This window comes from Euprymna scolopes, chromosome 25 (assembly GCF_053919585.1).
Source record: "Euprymna scolopes isolate OS-2025 chromosome 25, ASM5391958v1, whole genome shotgun sequence".
NCBI classification, from domain to species: Eukaryota; Metazoa; Mollusca; class Cephalopoda; order Sepiida; family Sepiolidae; genus Euprymna; species Euprymna scolopes.
The window spans coordinates 26560479-26572501 of record NC_136506.1 but is presented as its reverse complement, the minus strand read 5'-3'; the positions used below and the strand labels follow the sequence as shown (position 1 = coordinate 26572501).

General features: G+C 35.0%; 1 protein-coding gene across 1 annotated transcript in view; it reads left to right on the top strand.

Moving 5' to 3' along the window:
- The window catches only part of LOC145247303 (GPI-specific phospholipase A2-like PGAP3), a 177918-nt gene that overhangs the window by 25466 nt on the left and 140429 nt on the right, over positions 1 to 12023 (top strand). The gene's annotated exons all lie outside the window — the stretch shown is intronic.

Genomic DNA, 12023 nt, shown 5'->3' with positions numbered 1-12023 from the left:
ATATATATATATATATATATATATATATATATATAATGTACACACTGGCATTGTCTGGTCGTAAAATACGTTTAAATAAGATATTTTGATTAATAAAGATTTCGTATTTACTATATTATATTGGACACAGTATATAGTAATGATTTTAAAAGTTAAAAAAAAAAAAATGACTCGTGCTCACTTTGCCAACACCCTAAAAACATGGCTGCCCTGCGTTCCCTTCTTAATATATACATTTGGGTTAATAATTTGAAAACAATACACAATGATATCAACATCAAAAATTAAAGATTCTTGAGGCTATTTACGAGCGGGCGTGCTATAAGTAATGCCCCTGACATACTTCCCATAGCAGTAGAGCAACAAAACTTCGCACAGTTATTAGTGTTTCTCTACATAGGAACCACCCAGAGTTATGCATTTCTCCCATCGTTTGATGCAGCTCTGGAGACCATTTTTGTAGAACACTCCAGGTTGGTCCTCCAACCACGACATGACTTCAGAAATCAAGGCTGCATCATCTGGGATACGCTTTCCTTTCAAAAACAACTTCATGGCTGGGAAGAGGTGAAAGTCAGAGGGTTCAAGGTCAGGAGAGTAGGGAGGATTTCATAACCACACGCCCGTGCTTCTGATCTGGCGATATGCGAGTTGTGGACCGAAGCGTTGTCCTGCAGGAGGCGGGTACCTTTGCTGATCTTGCCCTGCCTCTTGATTTTGATAGCTTTCCTTAATTTCCTCAAAAGTGAAGCATAATTGGCTCCTGTAATTGTGGTACCCTTTGCCAGGAAATCTATCATCACTACTCCGTCCTGGTCCCAGAAGACTGTGAGCATGACCTTGCCAGCAGAGAGCTGCACGCTTGCCTTCTTTGGAGGTGGTGAGTCCAAGTGCTTCTACTGCATTGACTGGGCTTTGGTCTCTGGATCATAGTGATGGACCCAGGTTTCATCCTGTGTAATCAGTCTTTTGAAAAACTTTGACTCCTCTTCTTGGCACATTCATCCTCGAGCACTCGATGCGTTCTCGCTTCTGGAATGGTGTGAGCTACCTGGGAATCCATCTGGCAGACACCTTATGCAAATGGTCATGAATGATAGTTTCCACTGACCCTGTACTAATCTTGACATCTTGGGCTATTTGGCGAATAGTAATGCACCGATCTTCCAAAATAGCAGCCTCAATTTGACGGACAGATGCCTCATCAATGGCAGAAGGGGCGACCGAGTCTGGGACTGTTTCCACAGACTTCCGGCCATGTTTGAATTCATGATGCCAGCGTTTTACAAGGTCATATGATGGCGCATTATCACCATATTCAAATACAAATACCGGATCACTGCTCGTCATTAGACAGGCTCCATTTCACACGTGACTCGGTTCAAACACCTGTAAAACATAAACCACAATTAGTTCAGAGCTGTAATTTGCCACATAACACGTAGAGATATAAATCATTGCATATGCAAAATTTCAGCTAGATCAGACAACTGGAAGTTTAAAAAAAAATTTGAAATTTGTACATCTTAATTTATAATTCATGGCTTATGGTAAAGAGATACATCAGATTTGACTGCATAATCAGAAACAGCACACAATTTTACATAAGAATCCAAGTTTCATGAGAATAGTTTGAAAAATAAATACATGGTGGCGAAATTACCGAATTTCTTGAAATGTTGGGGTCCATAATTTAGCCCACTTTTTCTAAAGAAAAATGTCTATAGAAAAGCATAAATTTTGGCACTTAAAATTCTCATAACTTTTGAACTACTGATGGTATTTGCAAAATTCAAACAGTTTTAAGCAACTTTTACACAGCTCTTTTCATGCAAGTTGATGAAATAATTAGTAAAAAGAAAAAATCAACTTGTAATGCTATTTTCATTGCCACTCGCCTCTCTATCTCTACCCTGGCTAGACCTTCTAAAATGTCATTCGCATAAAACGCAGACAGCAGTCAGCAGCCAATTAGGAAGATTGACTCCAAGAATGTGTTTAATTTCCACTGTCAATCTTTTTTTTTTTTTACGATTACTAATTATACTGACCTGGCGTTGCCTGGGGGTGTTTACCTTTCATTAATTTTTTTTTTTTTTTTTTTTGTTATAAAATCATTAAAGTAAAGAATTATAAACATATATATATATATATATATATATATATATATATATATATATGAGAGAGAGATAATTATAGAATTATAATTAACTATTATATATACATACACACAACAACAACAATCACTCCTGATGATAATCGGACGCACCAATAGAAAGCGCTTGGGAAAAACATGGCTGAACAACAACTTTTGGGCGCCATTTTATACAACATGCTAGCTGATATAAAAAAGACTGCACAGCGTATGGAAAAGATATTGAGAAAAATTGGAAAAAGAATAACTCTGTCGTGTTCAATCAGACGTGTTTGAATGATGATTTGCTGCCAAAATATACAAATATATAATTACAAACTTATAATTATTAAAATATATATATATATCATAGTTAACCATTCTCTCTCTCTATATATATATATATATATATATATAGATATAGATAGTAGTTAATTATAAATTATTATAATTATTAAAGTATAAAAAAATTAACATCCAAGTACTTGTAAACAACAACAAAAAAACAAATAATTTATAAAAAACGCTATAGAATTAAATTCTCTACCAACCTGTATACTGTTACCATCTAAAAACGTTTTTATTTTTCATTTTATTTCGATATTGATACACTAAAACCAACAATGGCTGGCGGGATGCTTGGTACACTTAGGACGATTATGTGTTTTTTTATATGATGGTGTTTGTTGCAGAGGTTTAAAACTTCAACATAGTTTATGGTAGAGTAAGTAATTTCTATCAATTTGATCCTATTATTAATTTGCTTTTGAATCAACTTGTTACAAAAGTTATAACAAATTTTATTGTAATGTTTTAATCTCTAGAAAAGTATTGTGTATGAACAGACTTGAAAACGTTTGATATTTTACTATCAAAAATGATTTTCTTCTATTTAACAGTTTAAATGCTTTCAAATTTTATAGGACCACAATGTAACTTATTTCATCAATGTAAAAATAAGGATTAAGATGACTGGTTTGTTTACAAATAAAGAGAAATGCATTTTTTATTTTTTTTAGTCTATTGCATATTTGATTTCAATAAATTTCTCTGGATGTATTATATTTAAACTGTCCAAAATAACAGTTATTATTAATATGCAGATAATAGACTTCCTTATGACGATACCAGCGTGGCTACCCAGCATTGCCTGGGTGGAAAGAGGTGGTATACTAAGGATATTGAGCAACCCCCAGCTCTGAAAAATCTTTTCTTTCTTTCAAAATAGTAACGAGTGCCCGTGGGACCGCTAAAAAAAAAATAGCCGCAGTAGGCAGGCTCAAACCTGTATCACGAAAGAGGAAAAGGATGTGAAGAAAAAGCTAATGCACTAGCTGTCACAACCACTACAACATATGACGTAATGAACTTTCAAAATAACGTTTTTTAAATGTACATTCAGATTGCTAGGTGTATGACGCAAAAAACGGCCCAGTTGACTAGCACAGAATTAATCTTTTTGGCCAATTTTTACATATTTTTCGTCAGAGAGATTGATCTTTCTAATGATACCAATTTTGTCATGGTCTGATGCATCTGTCAGTAGTTTTTGGCAGGCATACAAACACACACACACACACACACATACAAATTAACACACATTTTCCTTTTCATATATTAAACTAGCAGGGGTACCTAGCGTTGCCTGGGTGTGGAGAAGTTTTATCGTTATGGTATTGAGCAACCCAGCCCTAAAAAAAAAAAAAGCATTAAAGGTTCAAGCCTAACTACTGGGGCTAATTTTTATTTTTATTTTTTTTGCTGGTAAGATGAAAAGGAGGTGAAAAAAAGCAAACACTTTAGTTGTTTCGCCCACACGACTTGTGACATCATGGGCCTTCAAAATAATGTGTTTTATACATACGTCGAGATCACGAGGCATGAATGACTGGGCAAAAATGTCAATACAAAAACTGACCCCTCCTTGGATAAACAGCCCAGTTGACGGTAAAAAAATTGTTTTTTGGCCAATTTTATCGATAAGTCGTCAGAGAGACGGATCTTCCTAACGATACCGATTTTGTCAGTGTTCGTTGTTTGTTTCGAAAGTTTTGGGAGACATACAAACACACACGTTGCCATTTATATATTTATATAATAAACAGGCTTCCTTCAGTCTTGACAGACTATGGATATCCACTGTAAGGGTGCCTGCGTGTGAAATATTTTGTGGCAAGAGTTGCACAATCTCCAACCACACCGCTCCCGAGTCGACATTGTTGAATACCAGTGGCAGGTATAAGTTCAGGACGATTGGAAACAATGTCGAGATAAGCGGAAAGCACATACAGCGCCTAGAATTCCTAAATGGTCACCCATCTGGTGCTAGCCAGGCTCAATGTTGCTTAACTTCGGTGATTTGGCAAGAACCGGTGTGTCAATGTGATTATGCCGTACACCTTTTATCTATCTATCTATCTATCTATATATATGGTACTGTATTATTAATATTATAAATCCAAGACGACAGAGTAGATTAACTTGTATTAAATAAAACAGTGATGTGTTTTTTTTGGTGACACAGTTATTAAACATATCTACTCAATCTAATATATTGAACACTCTGGACTGACTAACGTACTCCTTACTCGATATGATACTGAACAGATACATATATTCTTCTTTAGCAACACTGTCTACTTAAGTGTACAACATAACAAAAGATGAGGAAATTATTTCTCCCATGCAACACTACATTTAAACACAGTTGCTCTATCTGGGATAGTGTGTACTTTTCTATTACTATATATATTAGCAAAAGTACCTGTCGTTGACTGGGTTAAAAAACAGCCTACAGAAAATGGATTCTGATTTATGAAAGTATGATAGGTTATGAAAAGGAAGGGTTTTAAAGAGATAGCTTCGAATTTGAGGGTATCAAAACAAAAGCAAAATATGATGAAAGTAAAAAATAAAATAGATAAACCTCATAATTTATTATACCATACCTGTTCACACTGAAACACTTATCACAATATTCTGTGGATCTATATTAAAAAACCTTGTTAAACTTTGTGACATATTTCCATTCTATGAAGGTCAGGCGCGAACGAACATCCCATAATTTTATTATACCATATTTCTTCAAACTGAAACATAATTATCAAAGTATACTTACGTAGATATGAAAAGTCTTTATTAAAGTTTGTGCCTATTTCCATTATATGGAGGCCAGGCGCAAACCCCACAATTTTATTATACCATCCCTATTTAAGTTAAAACATACTTATCAAAGTATTATGTACATCTATATCAAAAACACTTGTAAACTTTTTTTTAAATTTTTTTATTTCCATACTTTGTGGACCAGGGCGAACGCAGACCCCCACAATTTTAATGAACCACCGTTCTGCCAGATCAAACATACCTATTCCTGTGTCTCGATACATCTTCTATCATTATATGTAATCAGTTTTTTTAAAATAGTTAACCATATAGTGACCAGACACACACACACACACAGACATTCAGCTTTATTTTATATTATATATATATATATATATATATATATATAATCTCATTTCCACAGGCTGCAAGAGCCATGACAGCCAACAAACCGGAAGTCAAGTCCAAGACTCGAGTCTTGGACGTCATAAGGAAGTCTGGTAAGGGTGTGTGTGTGTGTGTATATATATATATATATATATATATATATATATATATATATATATATATATATATATATATATATACCTTTACCAGATGTGTTCATGCATTATTATAAGTCTTTGTTTTTGAAGCATCTTTTTGTTTAATTTTTAAAAAATTTTATTTTTTTTCACGATTCGTCCAGTATTTAAGCGGATACAGAGTGAACGTTCTCTTAGTCAAAAACATTGTGCACGGCATTGCCATGTAATGATTTTTTAAAAACTCACATCTGGTGCTACTAGATCAGGCTGTCTGAAGATATTGGTTTCCCCGAGATGAAATGCGACTAACATTGATGCGTTTTGTTTTCTACTTCCTTTTTCGAAACTTTATTATGTTCTGTAACCACTTATCCCCCTTTTCCTTCTTCCCATTTCTTCTTTCTCTTTCTATCTTTCCCACCTCCTGACTGGTTTCCTGACTTAAAATGTACCAAACATTAATTCTGTAACCCTTTTTCCTCTCCCATTGCAAAACTCATTCATGTTCTGCAAGGCAGGGAGCAAAAACGATAAACCCCACTATAAAACAAACAAACCAAACACTACAAACTAGCAATTAAAAATACAAAGAGCTTGAAAAATAAAAACATTCTACAAAATAACTGAATGCAACATGAATATTATTTCCAAAATAACTGGATTCAGCATTAAGTAACCCTAAAAGGTTTGATATGCTGTAAAATAAAAGAACCAAACCATGAACTCGTAGATGGTCATAGCGGACATGCGAATACTGTTAAAGTGTGACTCCACACTTCTTAAATATGGGTCACACCACTGGATGCACTTTACAAAACAGACAAATCAAAGTAATTAAATAACAGATTAATCTTTGAAAGGACATTCATTTTTTAGGTTGTCCTGTGCTTGCTTTAATCTCTAACAATTCATGCCCCCCCCCCGCCGTTACCGGGTAATGTGAGGTGAAACCGTACTTTACATGGTTGTCTTGAAATCTGTTTTATGCAGTTTATGTCGAACACCGTTTTATTATTCAAGATCTGTGTACAATAGTCCGTTGCTTGAAACTGCTCTCTGGGGAAACAAATAAGGTACAATGCTCATGTTTTGTATGTGACGAACGTGTGCAAAAGCTCTCAGGAATGGTGTGCTAATTTCTTAGTCGGGTCTACCTATGGCAAAAATGAGTTCATCCAAGGCCTGTAAAAAGCTAACACCAGAGTCGTACAGCGAGCGACTGTCAAGGTTGCTTTCGTACCATGCTGTTTCCATGGAGTTGTTTGGGATTGTGTCGGGTCCTTTCCGACGCCATTGTTTGTGATCGTGTCGGGTCCTTTCCGACGCCGTTGTTTGGGATCGTGTCGGGTCCTTTCCGACGCCGTTGTTTGGGATCGTGTCGGGTCCTTTCTGATGGCATTGTTTGGGATCGTGTCGGGTCCTTTCCGACGGCATTGTTTGTGATCGTGTCGGGTCCTTTCCGACGGCGTTGTTTGGGATCGTGTCGGGTCCTTTCCGGCGGCGTTGTTTGGGATCGTGTCGGGTCCTTTCCGGCGGCGTTGTTTGTGATTGTGTCGGTTCCTTTCCGACAGCATTGTTTGTGATCATGTCGGGTCCTTTCCGACGGCGTTGTTTGGGATCGTGTCGGGTTGTTGTGAGTTATGTTGAGTCGTGTAGAAGCACGCGTTCGGTTTACGTTTATTGTCCAGTTGACTTGACGGTGTTGCAGTTGAATTGTTGTGTGTGATAATAACCCCCCCCCCATCTCTCTTCTCTCGTGAAACCACATTGTAACTAGGCTTTTTTCTGTCTTGTTCATATTCTGAATATTGTTGGATATTCTCACAATGTTACGGCTGATTTAACCTTTGACCTTCAAGTGCATTTTGTCAAACTCTGCAATCTGTACTAAATTTAAAACCGAACTATTTAGTTAATCCATGGAGACGGAGGTAAATTGCTCTTGCCATGATCAGATAGAAGTTTTACATAGTTAATTCTTAGTATTAACTTTACTGAAGATTGAACCTTCATTCTACACTTTTAGAAATGATTATTACTTGGCACTTTTTCCATTCCACCACTGGTCCATGTGAATAATTTTTAGGTGCAATTTCAGTGTAGTGTGTCTTCAAAAACATGCTTTTCAATGAAAAACGGTATTACGTACTTATGTCTGATGACAAAATTAATATAAATTCAAAAAATTATGAAAAATGGTTCAGTAGAAAAATACTTCAAAATAAAAACAGAATTTTGGGAAATTGCGATTTTTCACTGTAAATTAACGGTTCCGAAGATCAAAATAAGAAGGAACTAACTGCATTCTATTTGAATTGTTTTGCGCAGAATCCGATAGAATTATTTTTTAGATCGGCCATCTTGCTTCTTCTTTATATACCGCAAGCTTCCCCCCCCCAAAAAAAAAAATCGGTTCTAACACATCTACTAGACCATTTTTTTGTAATTTATACTAATTTCAACATGACACATAAGTACGTAATGTTTTTCCTTGAAATGCCTTGGTTTTAAAATACATAATTGGATCAGGCGACACACTACAGTAAAGTTGCACCTAATTCTAGTATGAAGTATTAGAACTTCAAACTCATTCTTATTTTAGATGTGCAGTGTTATAACTTCTACTCCCATGGGTTAGCTGAAGGGTTTGCTTTAAAGTTGTGTAAAGATGTCAGTTTGACAAGATACACGTTAACTAATATTAACACGATTGACAAGATACACACGTTAACTTTTATATTACTAGCGGGGGTACCCGGTATTGCTCGGGTATGGTGAGGTGTGTGTGTGGGGGGGGTAAAACAAAACAATAATAAAATGCAAAATAAAGAATAAGCAAACGAAAAAAAATGGCGTAAATAACCCTGTTTAAATATTAAAACCTTAAAATATGAAAAAAAAATGTCCAATATGTCGGCACAAACGTGCAACCTTAAGACAACTATGCTGTTACTATAAGCACTATGATCGCATCAGCAAAGTAACGTCCATTTTTTTTTTTTTTTTTTTTTTTTTTTTTTTCTATTTAAACTAATTCAATAATGTTTTTCGCGCATGCATATTTGGCAAAATTGTCATGAAGGAACAATGTTTTTGCTACCCTCCGTCATTGTGAACGTCTATTTCTATAGGAAATAATTGATTGTTTTTTTTTCTAATTTTCACATTAATATGTGAAAATTCAACCAAGACATTACCCTTTCAAACGGTACCGGTTTTGACCCAGTCCGATCCTGCTGAGAGAAGTTTTAGACATGCATACATACATACATTTAGCCAGACAGGTGAGATTTATATAATAGATTTTATTTTAGTCCTGTAAAACACTTTATACTGCATTCGGTGGGGAGACTGTAGTGGAGTTGATATTAAGCATCACTGATTTGTATACTGAATCTGCAGTGAAAAAAGGAGTGGTTATAGCAAACAAGTGGGTGTAGTAGGTATCCTATACCAAATTCTATTTCTATTATATGTAAACACTTTTAATGTTGACATATTGATGCCTCTGTTAAGTCTTGAAAAACAATGGATACTCCCTTGTAAGGGTAGCTGCACGTGCAACCATGAGGCAAAGGTTGTGCAATCTCAAACAACATCTCTCCTGAATCGGCACTGCTTGAGTCCAGTGGCAAGAAGCTCAGAACGACTGGAAACAATGCCGAGATAAGCAGAGAGCACATGCAGCACCTGAGATTCCCAAATGGTCACCCATTTTATTACTGACCAGTGTCAACGTTGCTTAACTTCATGATTATATCTTTACAAAATAAACAATGGTATGAAATTTATTTTGGTAGCACAATTATCCATCGAATTATAACTGTTCAAAGTTTGTTGAAAATTACTAAATGTTCTGTCTTGTGTGCTGTTGATTCAGAAGCCAATTTTCAGTCTGACTAAAAATGCCTGCTTTGAACACGTGAAAAAATGTCATCTTGTGGTAAAGTAAAAGCAGTCTTAATGAAAGCAATAATTATTAGACTAAGTCAGCCTAAACAATAGCACAGCCTAAAACCTTAGAAAAATGACATAGAATCTCAACTTTGTTCATGTAAGATTGATTTCAATAGCAAACACATTGAATCTTTATAATCTAATTCATAACATAATATTCACCAAAGTGTCTGCTAGATTATTGAAAAAGTTAAGTTGAAGTGTTAAAACAAGGATTGTTGGACATTCATAAATCTTGGTGGGCAAGTCATAGACTAAAGTTTTTTTGTTTTTTTTTTTTAACAAATAGGATTAAATTGCAGAAAGGAATGTAGATTTTAATCTTGATTAAATGCATGTTATTTATTTTGGGTCATCTATATATCTATAAAAGTTAACGTATCTATGTGTCTACATTTCCATACGCAATAACTCTGTCAATTTTAAGTCTACAGACTCGAAATTTGATATACAGGGTACTGAGATTTGGGAATTTTGGCTGTTCAAAGTTTGGCTGGTCAAAGTTCAACTATTCGACCTTTGAGAACTCTACCAAACTTCTCCGACAATTTTGAGTCTAAACACTTGAAATGTTGGATATAGGTTCCTTGGACATAGATCTAATTTAATAATTTGATTTGAGTCCAGAACAAATGTTAAGGGGTCATAATAGGGATCAAATTTTAAAAAAATTGACCGCTTTTTTTTTTTTTTTTTTATTATTATTGCTTAACATACACCTCCAAAACCCTGGGCAACGCCGGGCTGAAATGCTAGTTCCATAGATAACACAACTTTGTTATATTTACAGCGCCACCTCTTCTTCAATCTGTCAATTATTGAAGAGAAGATAACTCTTGGAATAAATGCAATTTAACTTCAAAAAAGTTTTTTGCTGTTGATGCGCATAACTTGAAATCTCTTTTCGTTTAATTTTTCTTCACACCTACTTATCAGTGTTTGTGTGTGTGATTGATACCTGGAATCAATCGAAATGAGCGGATCGATTTAGCTACTTATTCTTCTATTAATGCACTTTGATCTAATTATTGGGTAATTCGTTTAAAAAAAAAAAAATGGTAATCGAAATATTTTTTTTCTTTTTAAGGCTAATCAATGAAGACCTTTTTTGGGTTTTTTTTTTTTTCACTTTTCTTCAAGTTTAGTTTCAGTAATTTGACATACTTAGTTATACTTATATGCATACTATATAGAGCTTCGTCCATAACTAACCACACTTTTGGGCTGTCAAGAGCATAATGCCAGCCGCAACCCATATCTTGTCAGTCAACTTTTGTGGTCGACCTCTTGATTGTTTTTTTTTTTTTTTTTTTTTTTTTTTTTAATAAAATCCATATATATATATATATATATATATATATAATTTTTTTTTTTTTTTTTTTTTTTTTTTTTTTTTTTTTTGCTCAGCATACACCTCCAAATACCCTGGCAATGCTGGGCGGGCACCCATGCTAGTATATCTATAAAAGTGAAAGTGTCTGTCTGTCTATGTGCCTGTGCACATTTCCCTACACAATAACTCTGTCAATTTTCGAGTCTACAGACTCGAAATTTGATATACAGGGTAGTGAGATTTGGGAAAATCCTTGTAATCGGTTTTTGGCCGGAAATTTGGCTGTTATCGGGTCAAAGTTCAATTATTTGACCTTTGAAAACACTAGCAAACTCTTCCGCCAATTTTGGGTCTAAACACTTGAAATTTTAGATATAGGTTCCTTTGACGTGGATCTAACTTAATAACTTGATTTAAGCCCAAAAACAAATGTTAAGAGGTCAAATTTAAAAAAAATTGACCTCTGCAGTCTCTACCAAATCACTCAGACAATTTCTGGTCTAAACATTTGAAATTTTACATAAAGGCTATTCAGAGATAGGGCAAGCTCGATTTGGGTTGAAAATTTGAGCTATAAATATATAAATCTATGTATGTTTGCATGTCTGCCTAAAACTTTAGACAACGCAACAGATTTTCACAAGATCAGAATCGTTTTGAAGCTTGACCCTTCAGACGACAAATACCGAAAAATTGGCTAAAACCATTAATTTCTTCACCCTCAACTGGGCATTTTTCTACAGGGAGGGGTCGCTTTGTTTGCCGATATTTTCGAAAGTCATCCACTCTTTTCGATTGTCTAGCCTTAATTTAAACCTATGTCACTTCCAGTTTGGTGGTGGTCGTAACAGCAAAGACGTCACGTTTTTTTCACATTCTTTTCCTCCTTCGCGGTACAGGTTAAAGCCTGCCTTCCTACTACCACTTTTTTTTTTTTTTTTTTTTGCTCAACACACACCTCCAAACA